We start from the raw sequence: 15,606 nt of genomic DNA, 5'->3' as shown, positions 1-15,606 counted from the left end.
CACTGTTGGAGGAAATTTATGTATGACTAATTCAGTTTTACAGGCATTAGTTTAACTGTTTTGGAATTTCAGAAGGGCACAACTGCTTTACCGAGTTGTGATTATTTATTTTGTGCTTGATTACTGAAACACAAGCAGTTTTGAAATGATAAAATATTTCAAGCTTTTATCCCATTAGGAGGCTAAATATTTTTTTAAAGTTCAAAGCATTAGCCCCCAAGTCTTTCACATAGAAAAGCAGATCCTCTTAATGCAGAGTTGCTACATATCATCGGGTGGGGCAAACCTCATGGAAAAATAGTTAGCAGTCATGGGACATGACCTTATGTTGAGGTGTGGTCCACAATCCATAAGGAGTTTAATGGACAGAATTACTGCACAGCTTTGTACAGTGAAAATAAACACATAAGAATTTCAGTGTGATAGCAACCATTATGGTTTATGTCCCATTAATAATAATCCACAAAGTATTTGCTGGAGATTATTTACTTTTTATTGTGCAACTTCTCCATTATGACCTTGTTGGTAGAAGCAGGATGATTCTGTTAAAAACATATGGGGTGAAATCCTGGCTCAATTAAAGTCAATAACAAAACTCCCATTGGCATGAGTAGAGATATGATTTCACCTCTAGTGTCTGATAGATTTTTGAGACAATATTATATCAGTGTAGGAATGTTGAAAAGCTATGGAATTGTTAATCAGATCAAATTGTAATTGTAATGCACTATGAACTTCTATTCCAGAGTCATTTTGATGCCTAAAAGAATTCTAGTGAGTCCACAGATGAGGAGGCAATACTGCCATTAATTTCAAACTTGGCAGCTTTTACATGTGAAATATTTTGGATAAGCTTCTGTATTATTCTTAAGCACATTGATGCTCTCTATTTTTCTTTTTAAAAATATGTGTATAATATTTTTTAAAGTTCCTTTATTAACAATAAAAAATTATTATGAAGAGACCTTCCCCCACAACTCCCAGTAGGATGAGTAGCCAGGTTGTGCACTGAGGAAATCCATAAGAGAGAACGAATGGTATCCCCGAACCCCACTCTGTGGCCATTACTACAGCCTCCAGTTCCACAATAAACCTTGTGCCTGCACTAGGCCCCAATAGTGGGATGGACAGGTCTCTTCCCTTCCTACATAAGGTGCCACCACCCCAATGGCGCTGGAACACTTTTTATAATGGGGATGTTGAAAGCCAGCTAACGACACTGTGAAGCAGTGGTCCCCAAACTTTTTACCTCATGCCCCCACTTCCTCCTGTCCGCACCCCTCTACCCCCAAGCTGGGGCTGGGAGCGGGTCTGTGGCTCCAGGAGTGGGGGGACATGGACAGAGGTAAGGGAACCGAGGGTGGGGCCACAACTGGGGGTGAGCATGGGGCTGGCAGTCAGGATCCTGGGCGCGAGGCCAGGAGCAGAGCAGCCAGGCCTGGAGCAGAGCCCTGGGTGCAGGGCCGGTAGCAGAGCCCCTGGCACAGATGTGCAGGGCCAGGAGCAGAGCCTCAGGTGTGGACCGGTGGTGCTGCAGCACACCTCTGCGCCCGTAGTTCCCGCGCCTACTCACCATCCTATTATATTTTTGACTTTAGTCAGAAAGCTGCTGTGTGCTGGGCTGCAGGAAATCCTCACACAACTCTGTCATCGGCTGGGAATCCTAGTTTCCCAACCCTCCACATAGCAGAACCACATTGGATGATCTGAAACCAGGAATTTCTGAATTTAGGGAGGACAGAGCAGATTTTGCCTTATAATTGTTGCCTCTGACCACATTTCTGATCGGGGTAAAGCAGCACTGGAATATTAAGGCAATCAACTGATGTGACCAGCAGAACATTTCCAGTAGTTTGTAAGAACTGGTTAACTGACTAGTAAACAAAGTGATTAGCTCAATAACAATTTGGATTCTTATTTTTATCTGTCTTTTGTTTTGCTTTTAAACTATCAAATTGATAAGTAAACTTTAATCTGCAACTGCTTTAGCTCCTCAGTTCAGTGAAGCACTTAAGTGCATGCTTAACTTTAAGCATAGGCTTAAATCCAATTGTAGTCAGTGAGACTACATTGAGGAAGGAGACAATTGTTTGCTTAAAGTTAAGCATGTGTTTAAATGCTTTGCTGAAAAGAGATGGACTTAGGTACATTCTTAAATGGTTTGCTGAATTGGGGCCTTACTTACTAAGAATAGCTTAGAGTGTTATAGGGTGATGGTTTTTTTTTTAAATGTTTGTTATAACTGTTCAGGATGTACAAACTTTGTTGTATTTCAAACTTCTGCTTTGGAAATCTTTTTCACATTTTTTTTAAATGGACATTTTACACTTTTGATGCATGTTAAAAGTTAGTTTTAAAGGAGTTAATATTTTCCTGATGTAAGTTTCTCCATGCCCATTCTTCTTCTTAATGAATATAATATAGAGATTTTTACTGGAACTTCTTTGGTTACTTAAATGCTTGAATAAAAATGTTTCTAAGTTCATGAAAATACTGTGTAAATACATATTGACTTGCTTCATGTTATTTCTCCCTGTGTTTCTATATATATTGCCTTTTTAAATGTAAAAACTGAAATAAGATTTCCTTCCACACATAAAGATCATTTTTACTGGGCTAGCTAATTAATTTTTTTTTTACTGGAAAATCACAGGTGTAATAAAGATTACATTAGTAATAAAAACCACAGGTGTAATAAAGATACATTAGTAATAAAAATTACTGTGTGGTGTTTGAATAGCATGTACTACTTGAGTATAATAATGCATATCTATCCTTTGAAAAATATAGTACATTAAGATACTGTTTTTTCTACTTTAGAATAAAGACCCATTACACTTTGGAATGTGATAGTTATACCTATTAGTCTGGTCTGCTCTTAAAAATATAATGTTTTTGAGTTAGGCAAATTCCAGGAATGAAATCCAAGAGTAGTCCTCTATCATTCTTGCACTTGTTAAACTCAGTTCAAAGTCCATAGAAGTTTAGGTGTCTGACTTCTGATTCAGAAGAGGGGATATTTTGACAGCCATCTCCTCCTCAGATGCTCTCTATCGGTATTTTGCCGACAAAATACTTCCAGCCCTGCGAGCGGCATAATTGCATGTATTGGAGATAGAGCTGATGAGTGCAACCTGTGTCTCTGCTACTCAGTGGTCTTTAGGAGTTCCATGAACGAAGAGGCTATGACTTTCATGATAGTGGATAATTCCACAGAAAAATGAAACAGCTGAGACTGGAACTGCTATTTTTTTGTTGTTTTGCTGTATTCCACTCAGTTAAGTTCAGGTAACTGCTAATGCTATTGATGTCAAATTAAATTATGCTGGTGTGAGAGCAGAACTGGGCCTGAATTATTTCAGATACCCTAGAACTTCTACCTCTATTATTTCAGTAGCTGTCAAAAGAGGCACCAATTCCAGCTTCAATTTCAGTGTCCTTGAGCCTCTAACTTCCACACTGTAGAGATGTGGAGCTCCTTGAGATGAAAAAGTATCTTACTTAGCTAGTTTCTTGTATGCATCCTGGAAAAAGTACAGTTTTAGGAGGGACTTAAAAGAGGAGAGGGTAGTGGCTTTGTGGTCCAGAAGGGATATAGGGGGTGGTGTGGAAGAAATCATACAGGCGGTTGTGGGAGAAGCAGACAAATGAGGTTCTTGTTCTTTCCTTTATCATATTGGTATGAACTGATGAAAAATGAGCGGTGGGTGTCACTTTAGTAAGGAGGGAACTGTTTTTATTGAAGGTGACCTCAGAGCATTGATCTGGGGATTGACTGTTTCTCCTCTCTGTACTTACTGTTTTGGAGGGGGAGGGAGGGGAGGACTCTCGCGCTCATCCCACTTCTCTCCACAAGTTGCTACTGGAGAATAATTGCAGAACTTAATCTTTGTTTCCCTAGGTACTTCACTCAGGATAACACTGCAGACCTGGCAAAAAGTCTTGTTTAGCTATATGGAACTCTCACTTCTGTAAACCAGGGGGAGAGGAGTAATGTGATAGATTTTATTTGAGTTATATTGGTGTAAAACTAGTGTAAGTGAGAAGAGAATCAGACTCTATATGGAGATCCTTTCTCACATATATGTGTGCCTGTAGGACCTTCAGCTTAGTTTGAAGACTCCAACTAAATTATTATTGTTTAAATTATTTTGTCTTTCACAGCATTGTGTTTAGAAGTGAATTTGGTTGTTGTATTAATAATTGGTGCATCCTTTTCATTAATGGAAGCCATCTCTTTAAGAATAGTGTGGGACACTTGATTGTAGAGTCTATTTGCAAGAGACCGAGAGCAATGTTTGGGAGATGTTGACTGTGTGTCCAGAAAGTAGAAATTTTATATTGCTGCTGGAAAGCCTTCTCAAAACGTAGCTTTGTTTATGGGCTCCAATCCAGGAGAGTCTCTAGAAAGGTTTTGATGTGTTCTGTCTATCTCAGGTACTTATGTGATGCTCATGACAGTAGTATCTGAACATCTCAGAGTCTTTGTTATGCTCAAAACATCTCTGTGGGGTGGGGAAGTGCTGTTATCCCCATTTTACAATTGGGGACTGAGGCACAGAGAGGCTAAAGGCCAGATTAAAAGTAATAATTGGAGATATACCAACCTCCTAGAACTGGAAGGGACCTTGAAAGGTCATTGAGTCCAGCCCCCGCCTTCACTAGTAGGACCAATTTTTGCCCCAGATCCCTAAGTGGCCCCCTCAAGGATTGAACTCACAACCCTGGGTTTAGCAGGCTAATGCTCAAACTACTGAGCTATCCCTACCCCCCTGATTTTAAAGGTATTTAGGTGCCTCAAGAAGCAGATCGGTGCATCGTGGGATTTTCATTGATTTCAGTGGCAATTAGGGACCTGGGCAATTTTGAAAATACCACTAGGCATCAATCTACATCTTAAGGTGCCTAAATATATTTAAAATTCTGGCCTTAAGTGACTTGCCCAAGGTCACACAGGAAGTCTGTGGCAGAATTGGGAACTGACAGTTATACTGATATATTTATACTGACCTTATCCCCTGTGTAGACAGTGCTAGGTTGGTGGGAGAGCTTCCCCCACTGACATAGCTACTGCCTCTTGGGGAGGTGGAATAACTAAGCCAATGGGAGAGCTCTCTTCCATCATCTTGGAGCACTACAGTGACGCATCTGCGTTGGTACAGACACATATCTCAGGAATGGTCAGATCCAAGCAGGCTCTGGGGCTGTAAGACCAGGGGAGATTCCATCTCTGTGCAGAGGGCCAGCACAAGGACTATGCACTTGTTAGGTCTCTCTTAAATCCTCAAAATTAGGGATTCAGTGGGATTTAAATTGTGCTGGTCACATTCACCACCCCTGAAGATTATTACTCCCTCCCCATCAGTTCCAGCTGCCTAATGAGAATTTTGTTCTTATGGGGTCAGGGTAATTTGTCCAATATCACAGACTCTGTCCTGTAAAAAATGGACTCAGAGGAAATATGCACTGAGGTCATAATGCAGAGATAGGGTTTTCCCCCAACTGACTGACAGTCAGTGATCCAGGGAAGAATTTTTAAATTGATATCTCTTTGGCTCAGCATACAGTCCTAGCTAGTCCCTTTTTCTTTTTCTTTTTCTTTTTCTTTTAATAAAGCTCAGAAATAGAGAACTAGAGCAGCTTGAGGACAAAAGAGAAAAACTACAAGTTGATTTTGCAGTTGTCACTAGCAACCATAGTAGATTAATAGGACAACTGGAAAAATTACAATTGGTGTATAATGGGCCAGATTATCCACTCTGTTATACCAGCAAAAGCCTGTGTAATTTTGTTAAAGTCAATAGAGTCAAATTGGTATAAAACTGTTGTTATAGAGTGGAAATTCAGGCCCAATGTATCTAATATATAGAAAAACGGTGCCAATTGCCTTTAATCTATCCAGGTATTTATATCACACTCATTTATATCTGAGCACCTAATTGCATTGATTGAACTAAACCGCAGAATATTATTCACTAAATTATATGCTTTTCTGCATTTTCTACAAAAAGAAAATCTTTGGGGAATGTGGGGAAGTTTTAGGAAACATTTTCTTTGTATTTCTGTCAATCAGTTAGAAAATGGATTTCTTAAATGAATTAATCTGCATATTTCCTTGTATCAAATAAGACATATCCACTCCTGGGCCAAATTTCATAAAGCACATCTAGCTTCTGTCTACAAAAGCAGACGTGGGACCAAAGGAAAAACCCTTTTCATCACATGTCATTTCTGCAATATAGAAGTTGAGCTCCCTTTTTATGGTCAGGTTGACAGCTGAAGAGGTGCGCTGTACTTAACTTAGCACTGTGGTATTAAAGTATATGAAAGTTTTTTTTCTGAAACTTGTTATAGACACACACACTGAGCTAGTTCATTAGCTGGTGTTGGTTGGCATGGGTCTGTTGAATTCAATGGAACTATGACCATATATGCCAGCTGAGGATAAGGGTATGCTATTATAGATACCAGAGCCATAATTACGCACTTTGGCGCCCGGGGCAAGCAAGTATATTTGCGCCACCCACCAGAGGCGATGCATGTGGGGGGGGGGAGTATGTGGGGTAACGTGCTCCCCCAATTTTTTGGTTGCGCCTCCCCGCAACCCAGACAGGCTGGGTGGCCTGCTGAATTGAGTCGGGGTGGAGGTGGCACTTCCTCCCTGAACTCCACTGCCCGGGCCTGGTCCCATAGGCGGAGTTTGACTTCTGTTTTGGGGGGATAGGGCTTACTAAAAATGTTTGTGGATAGAGAATATCGAAGTTAGACACAGGTGTGTGTATGTGAAGTGGTCGCATGTTCACCCAATCACAGAACAGAGACAATGTGGTATGATTTATCTGACCATTCCTTACTGAATAACACATCTTGATTTTTGAATTTTGGGCAACCCAGAATGCAGACATGAGGACAAGATACCTGTTGAATAAATGGGAGGAAATTATGATCTGCCTGTCTCTATCCCACAAAGAGAAAACTGTGTCTCCGTTTGCTGAATAAGTTATTCATTGAACTCTTGCAGGCTCTGGAGCGCCGGGGCTAGTATACAGTTCGGGGGGAGGCAATGCCCTTGGATGCTCCCCTGCAATCTCTGCACAGGGCTGGTTCCACTGACCTCCACTGTGCCCATTTTTTTCACCCCATGTAGTTATGAGCCCTGGGCAGCTGTCCTGTTCACCCCGTCCTGGTTACAGCCCTGATAGATACTAGGGCCTGCTTCTTATTCACACTAAGGGCTTGTCTACGCTTGAAATGCTACATCTGCATCTCTGCAGCTGCGCCGCTGCTTGGCTTCAGTGTAGACACTACTCTTGCGGATGGGAGGGATTCTCCAATCAGCATAGGTAATCCATCTCCCCGAGATGTGGTAGCTCAGTCAATGGAAGAATTCTTTTATCGACCTAGCAGTCTACACTGGGGGTTAGGTCGGCTTAACGATGCTGCTCAGGTGTGTGGATTTTTCACTCCCCTGAGAGACATAGTAAAGCTGACCCAATTTTCTAGTGTAGACCAGGCCTTGGTCATTGCAAATGTAAATCACACCCACTTTAAGGCCCCTTTACACTGCCAGAATGATGCCTTAGAGAAAGAGAATCAGGCCCTTTGTAGTTTATCCTGTGTCATTGTATTTTTTATAAGAATATCTAGCAGTATATTTTGTCTCAGCAGAAGTATGTTACAAACGTTAACAAATTAAAATAAAATCTATACTGGCACATCAGATAAGTGCACTCTTTCTGGACTGAAATCCACAGCAGCTGTTTAACAGCTTACAGAAGTACTACACAACAGAATAGGACAGGAAGTGGAGAACACATTATCCATTTAAATTGTTAGGGGATTTTGGTTAGGCTGAGTGTAATAATCCAGGTAATTCCCTGCAAAGCCAAAACATTATCCTTCTTCGGATCCCGCCTTAAAACTCACCTCTGCCTTGACAACTACACTACAGTGGTCAATGGCTAGATAATTGGTGTGCTATGACTATTAAGCATTCTGTTATGTTAACCATGATTGTTTCACTGTTACTTTGTCCTTCCTCCCTACACCCATGTTTGTTGTATCCACCTGTTGTCTCTGATCATGCACTAAAATTAAAAGCTCTTTGGGGCATGGACTACTTTTGTATTACAGCAGTTAGTATAATGACTCTTATTTGGGGTCTCTAGCTGCTAAGGCAACACAAATAATAATAATACATCAGGATTAAGCCACAACCTTATTTTTTAATGCAACATTTTTAACTGGGAACATTCTATACCACATTAGCCTGGTCTACACTAACAAGCTTTAAAACCGATACTTATTACCGGTGCAGATATACTGGAGGAAGCTGTAGTGTAGACAGAATTTGGGCAGTATGGTTAGAAACTAAAGGAAAAAATGCCTAAGTCCTGGCTACACTGAGCTCCCACCATTGCTACCCGTGGTTGAGCTCCCCCTGCAGTGAATTACAGCTATGAATATTGCTAGTGGAAGTGTAACACTGACAGACCCCGGTTGTTGGCGGGTAGGATTGAACCTGGGGCCTCTGGATCTTAGTGCATGAACCTCTATCGCATGAGCTAAAAGCCAACGGCCTGTTAGTTAAGGCTATAGAGCAAACTCATTTTATCTCTCTCTCTTTAAGTGGTATCGATGCCACTAGATGGGACAGAACCCAGAAGGTGTGTGGGTTACATAAGTGCAACCTGTTGGAAGGACCCTTCTCTGTAACATATATTGTTTGCACATTTCCTGAACAGTTCAGTTTTTCCTCTGTAATTTATCTGCTTCATTTACTTGTTAAAAGCCATTTTCCCCCCTTGTCAACTTTTAAAAGAACTGTAGGAATTTCTGATAAGCCAGTATAAAGAGCTGTTTCAATACTCACTCTGTTTTGGTCATCTTCCAGTAAAAATAGTATAAAAGATTTCAGGGGAAAAATGCAATGCAGCCCTGGAAGCTGTGTTGGGAAAATAAAGGAAAATCAAGATATTATTTTTCTTTTATTAGTTTTCAATAAGGTTTTCTAGATTTGTGATTACATTGGATTTTTGTGTTATTCATGTGACCGTCGGATACTGAAATAATTGTAGTTAATTCAGAGACACTGAACACAAAGATTTTTGAAATGCTTTCTTTAAATATCTACTGGAGATACTGGAATTTTTTGACCAGCCTTTACTTTATGAGGCATTGTAGCTGTTTTTTAAATGGCAGTAACATTAATGTTCATGAATGTAAAAGTCTGAGGAAATACAAAGCAAGAGAGTATATCCTGTATGTGAGCAAAGAGTGCCAGCTTTTTCTGTTCTTCAGTGAGATCTCATGGCCAAGTAGGTTCAGCTTCGTCATTTGAAGACTTCTAAACAACTAGTAGCTGCAGAAATTGGTGAAGTTGGTGAGTAGAGTAGAGTCTTCCCTCTGAATTTATATGGGTAGGACTGGCAGAATTTCATTTATATTTTTTATAATTTTGATAGGTAATATTAATGTTTATTTTAAAACATTTTTTCAATGTTTATCAATTGAAATTTTCATATTTGTGGGAAATTATGGGGGGCAGACACTAACAATTTAATGAGCATTGAGATGAAAAATGGTAAAGCTTTATAATCATTTAAACACAAATTGTGAACATCGCATGTCAAAACATCAAAGTAAATACTCTTACATCAAACCCTAATAAGTTCTCAAGCAGCATTTTTCTTACTTTGCCTGTTTGTAAATTTAGATACCGGGTTATTATTGATGGAAAATATTTTTGTTGGTTTGTGAGTTTATGAGAAATTGACATTTACCAACATTTACCAATAAAAATCGAATCCTTCCAAGCCTATATATGGTTATTGCCATTAGGGTGCTAAGGAATGTGCTACTGGGGAAGCTAAGTTGCAGATGAGTTATGAAAACAGCGGTCTTTACATCTGTGACTCTAGACATCTATATTGTGCTCATTATAGTGATATCTGAACAGCTTCCATATTCTAAAAAACATACACAAGACGATGTAACTGAAGATTCCATGATACTTCTTATAGCTTGTTAACCTTGGTGTCATGGCCAAATTCCAATAAATTTCAATCCAAGAAATTATGTTTTGCCTGCCCTCATACTTTTTGGAGTCTCACTCATATGGTATTAGTCTTCACTTCCTAATATAAACTGATATATATTGCTTCTAAGAGGTGCTAATAAATTGCTCTGTTTCCCCACAAAAGACTGCATTTTGGCCATAGATAAGGGTATAGTTTGTATAGCATCTTAAATCTGTTAAACTCTCTGGGATAGAGGAGCTCTCTAAAAGTGAGTTATCGTTAGGATTAGAATTGTGCTTCTCCAATACAATTGTTTAGTTGTTTTTTTTTCAGTCTTGAAAAGAAATTAAGCCATCTTTGAGGGCATTCACTATATTATTAGTGTATTATGCTGGTGTCTACAAACCCTAGCTGAGATTGGGTCCCATTGTGCTAGCATTGTACCGACACTCAATGAGAAACAGTCCCTGCCCCAAAGTCATTACAGTCTAAATAAATGGTGGGAGGGATACAGAGGCATGGCAAGGTGAAGTGACTTGTCCAAAGTACCACACCGAGTCAGTGACACTGCCAAGAATAGACCCAGGTCTCCTTACTCCCAGTCCAGTGCCCGATGCACTAGAACACACTGCTTCCCCTATATAAATGTAATGAGATTGTATTTTTGACAGTATTTTCCATTAAATCTGCTTTGGATTTATTCTCATCTTCAGATGGATTCTTTGTCTTTTAAGGCTGGAGGGCCAAAGTAGGCACCTCTCCATTGAAGTAAACATACACTTATACCAAAGATTGCACTGGATCTTGAATCTCTAAAGAAAAGACTTGTGTGCATTGGTCACCAGGAATCCTGCTGACTGCCAGAGTAAAAGATTTTTATAGGTGCTTAATTTTAATCACTTTCCTTCAGTGACTAATCCCAGGTACAATTTACTTTTTTTGTTAATTTTTGTAAAAGCTTTATCAGTAACACAGCAGGGCCACCATGCAGTGACTTGTACAGATGAAAGTGTGCTAAAGAATGTGTTCTCCCAAAATAAATTGCATTGTTGAAATATATTGTAAATAGTTAAGTATGGGAGTCCCAAATAACATAAATGAGTGGCTTAATCTAAAAATAAGATATCTAGAATTGGAGGAAGTACAGAGAAGGGCAACAAAAATGAGTATGAATGGATATGGAACAGCTTCCAATAAGGAGAGATTAGAAAGAGTGGGACTATTCGGTTCCCGGAAGTAGTTCTCCACACAACACACTGTCAACCTGTGAAACTCATTGCCTGGGGATGTTGTGAAGGCCAAAAGTATAACAGGGTTGAAAAAAGAATTAGATACCTTCATGGAAGATGGTCCATCAATGGCTATTAGCCAAGATGGTCAGGGACGCAACCATCTTGCGGGTGTCCCTGCTGTGTTACTGATAAAGCTTTTACAAAAATTAACAAAAAAAGTAAATTGTACCTGGGATTAGTCACTGAAGGAAAGTGATTAAAATTAAGCACCTATAAAAATCTTTTACTCTGGCAGTCAGCAGGATTCCGGGTGTCCCTAAACCTCCCAACTGCCAGAAGCTGGGACTGGACGGCCAGGGATGGATCACTTGGGAATTGCTCTGTTCTGTTCACTCACTTTGATGCATCTGGCAGCAGCCACGATCGGAAGACAGGATACTGGGCTAGATGGACCATTGTTCTGATGCAATATGGCCATTCTTATGTTCTTAATTTATATTTGTTTTTAGTGCTGGTGGAAAAATAAGTGAAACTCATTCATCACTACTGTACAGGCTTGTATTGAACTTTTGCTAGCCCATTGAAGTGGCCTGAGAGAGACACACTGTACTGGAACTTTAAAAAAAAATGTTTATTTTGGAAATATCATCTTTACAATTTGTCACCACAAGCACTAAGGCAATCCGGAGCCTAAGGCACACCATGACATGGCTCTGACCTTGTGGCCAATCCCTCCCATCCCCACCCCACACACTCACACTTGGAGCAGCAATAGGCCCTCCTCCTCAGAGAGAAAGGAAAAGTGGCGTGGAATCCTCTTCCCACTCCCAAACAGGAATGAGGCTCCCCTCCTCTGGAGCACTAGGGGCAGCAGCAGGGGTCTCCTGCCTCCTGGAGAGGCTGGGACGGAAGAAGGGGGGACTTCCCAGTACTTATCTCTACATGGGGAATATCTGGTTGGGTGAGTGGAAACCCCAGTAGAGCTGTGTTCAACACACCGTGTGTGGACACTTTGTTTAAGACCATCAGATCCTTCTCCCCCTCTGTTTAGGGTCTCTAGCTGCAAAGAGCTAAGAGTGGATAAAGGATTTGCCTAAGAAATAGTTGTTCCTCAGAGTGGCTGGGTGTGTCTTCTGCTTCATGGGGAAAGCATCGCATAACATTTGTGTGTACATTCAGTGGAGGTTCTGCAATCACAGTGTAAGTCAATTGTTTGCATATTCCTTCTTTCAAAGCCTCCATTCTTCTAGAACAATGAACTCCCCTTTGTAGATGCACTCAGTCGTTAACATGCACTATTGCTATGTGTTTTAAACAAAACAGGCACAATTCTGTGTAATGTATAATGCAAACTACAGTGGACCAGATCTTCATTTGACAAGCAAATGATAATGGAAACTTTACATTTCCATAGTGCCCTTTAACCTGGAACATGTTACATAGTTAACAAACTTAGGTCCTGCTCCTGAAGTTGATTGTGCCTGGGTGCACCACTGTGCTTGCACACAGCCTCGTTGACTTCAGTGGGGCTCTCAGTCATTGACAGAAATGCACAGGGATCTACTACATGATAGTTTCGTACAGGAAATGTATAATACTTTGTTTGCTCAATATTGCAGGGGAATTTAGCTAAGCAGGAAGTAGTTACCTGAGATGGAACATGGCTAGGGCACCAAAGCTACCACTCTCTACTCCTGTGAAGAGGATAGTAGTATCATAGCTTTGTATCTCCTCTGAAAGCAGTACAGTGCCCCCTACCACAATGACTCAGAGGGATGAGTGCACCTACTCAATCACCAACACCAGCTCCTTCCTGCTCTGACCTGCTGCTTGGAGACGTTCCCACCCATCTCATTCTGTTTATCTTCTGGGATATGATGGATCACCAAATGTGCATGGCATAGCTGTGAGTCAAAAATTTATGCCCATGTTTACTTTTTTTTCCCCTTAAATCAATGCTGTGTGATCACTGCTAAGAGGTGATGTCTACTCAAACACAGGAACAGCCTCTGTGGTTACATAGCCCAAGAGGTTTTGTGGGCGCCCAGCTACAGAGAATGCTGTCTCCTGCATTCAGCCCAGGGGCAGGGAGTGTGGACTTGCAGACCATGATTTACACAAGGCATTTGCTGAGAGACTGCAAAACAAAGTTAAAAAAAAATTCACTCAAGCCTTCAATCCAAGAATTGTTTCTTATTTTTTATTTTCCTGTTATCGTGTTTCCCTCTTACATGTAGGTCTGGTGAATTTACAGTAACCTTCTAAAAAAATCTATAGAGGATGATAGATTATTTTACACATGCCAAATTTGCCTCTCATCTTTTTCTTCCCAGATGCTTTAAAGAGCTCTTTGCTCTCACATGTTGCATCATGTCTAAAATGTAGCCTGAAAGCTCTTTGGGGCAGGGTCTTTTTCTTTCTTTTTATCTGCTTGTAAAGCACTAAGTGTGGTTTTGGGGCTCTGTGTAATTACCGAATATCCCTATTACTCTAAAACTGAATAGTCAATTTGATGAAGACTATTCATATTTTTAATAATCTTCTTCCAAAGTAACTTCCCACCTTGGCTTCTCTTGGTCACATAAACTCTGTTTCACCACCTCACTCATCATCTCTGCTGCTAATCCCAGCTCCAAATATAGGGCTTGGTCTTGAGGGGTGCTATGCACCCTAAACTTCCACTGAAGAAATATACCTGTCCGGTGTTCTGTACCTTTCAGGATCAGGCTCATACAAAGTAATTTGTTAACATTCATTAGCCCAGTGGCATTCCCAGGCAAAATTGCAAGCCTATTTGCAAGTGCCTGTTATCACCAGAAATGCTCCATAAGCCTTCTGAAGGATACTCCTGCTTCTGTGGGCAGCCTTTCTAATAGTAGCTGTGTAGTGGCAGGTTGGCGTTTTGCAGTTGCTTATGAGTGCTCCATTCCTAGGGGTAGCCATACCTGGATATTTTTATTCTTTAGTTGTGGTGGTGTGCAATCTTCCTTTGACCGATGTTCCTTTGAAACACCGTAAGTCTGGCTTTTTGAACAGTTGACTAGGCCTTGTATTTGCTTGCAAAGCACCTGCAACAACATGGCATTTCTGTTTCACACACATCAAGCAAATCAGCCACGAATTACACATCCATGCCTATTTATGCCTCACTGGTTGGAAAGACATAATTTCATGTGTCCCGTTGAGTCTTGCTTTGTTTTGCTGTGCCAATATCAACTACTTGGTGCAGTTTCATACAAGTATTATCAAGTACTCAGTGGAGTGCAAATTATTTTATGTTTCCATAGCAGGTAGTTGTCGATTGTTTGCATTTCTTGCATCAGCGTGTTAGCATTGAGACCCCATAGAGTTGAAGCTTGTTATGAAGATTAAATATAGCTGAACATTCATACTTACTTGAGCCATCCACAAGCAATGCCTGTAACTTAATACTGTCTTTGTAAGTTGCAGAAAAATTTGGATGAACTTGGCTTTAAGGAAAGGCTTTAAGCTATTCCCTTAAATAATTCATTATAAACACAAGGAGCTGCCTTGGCTAGCAAATGTAAGTTAGAAAGGAGAGTGGAGCTGATTTAGGTAGAAAAGGGGAATGTAGAACTAAGAATGGAACATGGAATGAATAATTCTACTGAATTGCCTAAAGGGATATGTAGTATTTATCAGCCTATCACAGTAGACTAGCACTGTATATCAATACTTTGCCTAACATTACTTCTTTTCAGACTATACATCCTGCGAGCCTGTTAAAACTGTTTTGCTGTCATGCCTCTTCCACTATATTCAAGCACAGCTGGCTTAGGCATTTAAAGGAAATAAACGTACTAAGCTTTAGCAGGAGAATGTACGTACCTCCCTGTTCTTGTGACTCTGTAGAAGTAAAGGGCTTTGGCAAAGCTACACCCGCAGATAAGTTACAGTAACTTTGGAGCTCTGATTTAAACTGATAGAAGCCAGGAATTTGTGAGAGAAGACTGAAAATCTGTCTTTTCGCCTATCTCATATCTTATCTAAAATCATTTGCTGCTGTAATTGCCCTCTGACACAGAGCAATGCTGTGTCAGTACAGTGGCACAATAGACTAAAATTCTGCTCTGTTACATCAGTGTGTAACTCCCCTGATCCCACTGGAATTCCAGTGGCTTCACACTAGTGTAATTCAGACTAGTATTATGTATTACAATGAGCTGACATTGTGCTCAGCACCGTACTGATATAAAGACACAGTTCCTACCTCATGCAGCTTACAGTAATAGAATCATAGAATGGAATATCAGGGTTGGAAGGGACCTCAGGAGGTCATCTAGTCCAACCCCCTGCTCAAAGCAGGACCAACCCCAACTAAATCATCCTAGCCA

The 15,606-nt window shown here is 40.5% G+C and overlaps 1 protein-coding gene and 1 long non-coding RNA gene across 15 annotated transcripts in view; one reads left to right on the top strand and one right to left on the bottom strand.

Annotated features, from left to right (window-relative positions):
* Positions 1-15,606, top strand: part of MAGI2 (membrane associated guanylate kinase, WW and PDZ domain containing 2) — a 1,074,597-nt gene that overhangs the window by 3,544 nt on the left and 1,055,447 nt on the right. The window lies entirely within an intron of this gene.
* Positions 1,622-15,234, bottom strand: LOC120393666. The gene is made up of 4 exons (XR_005592110.1): positions 15,101-15,234; positions 14,197-14,319; positions 8,873-8,944; positions 1,622-1,706 (listed from the first exon to the last, which is right to left on the bottom strand). It is a non-coding gene; the product is annotated as an uncharacterized LOC120393666 (long non-coding RNA).

The sequence above is a fragment of the Mauremys reevesii genome, linkage group 1 (genome assembly GCF_016161935.1).
Source record: "Mauremys reevesii isolate NIE-2019 linkage group 1, ASM1616193v1, whole genome shotgun sequence".
Lineage (NCBI taxonomy): Eukaryota > Metazoa > Chordata > Testudines > Geoemydidae > Mauremys > Mauremys reevesii.
This window is presented reverse-complemented; position numbering and strand designations above follow the sequence as displayed.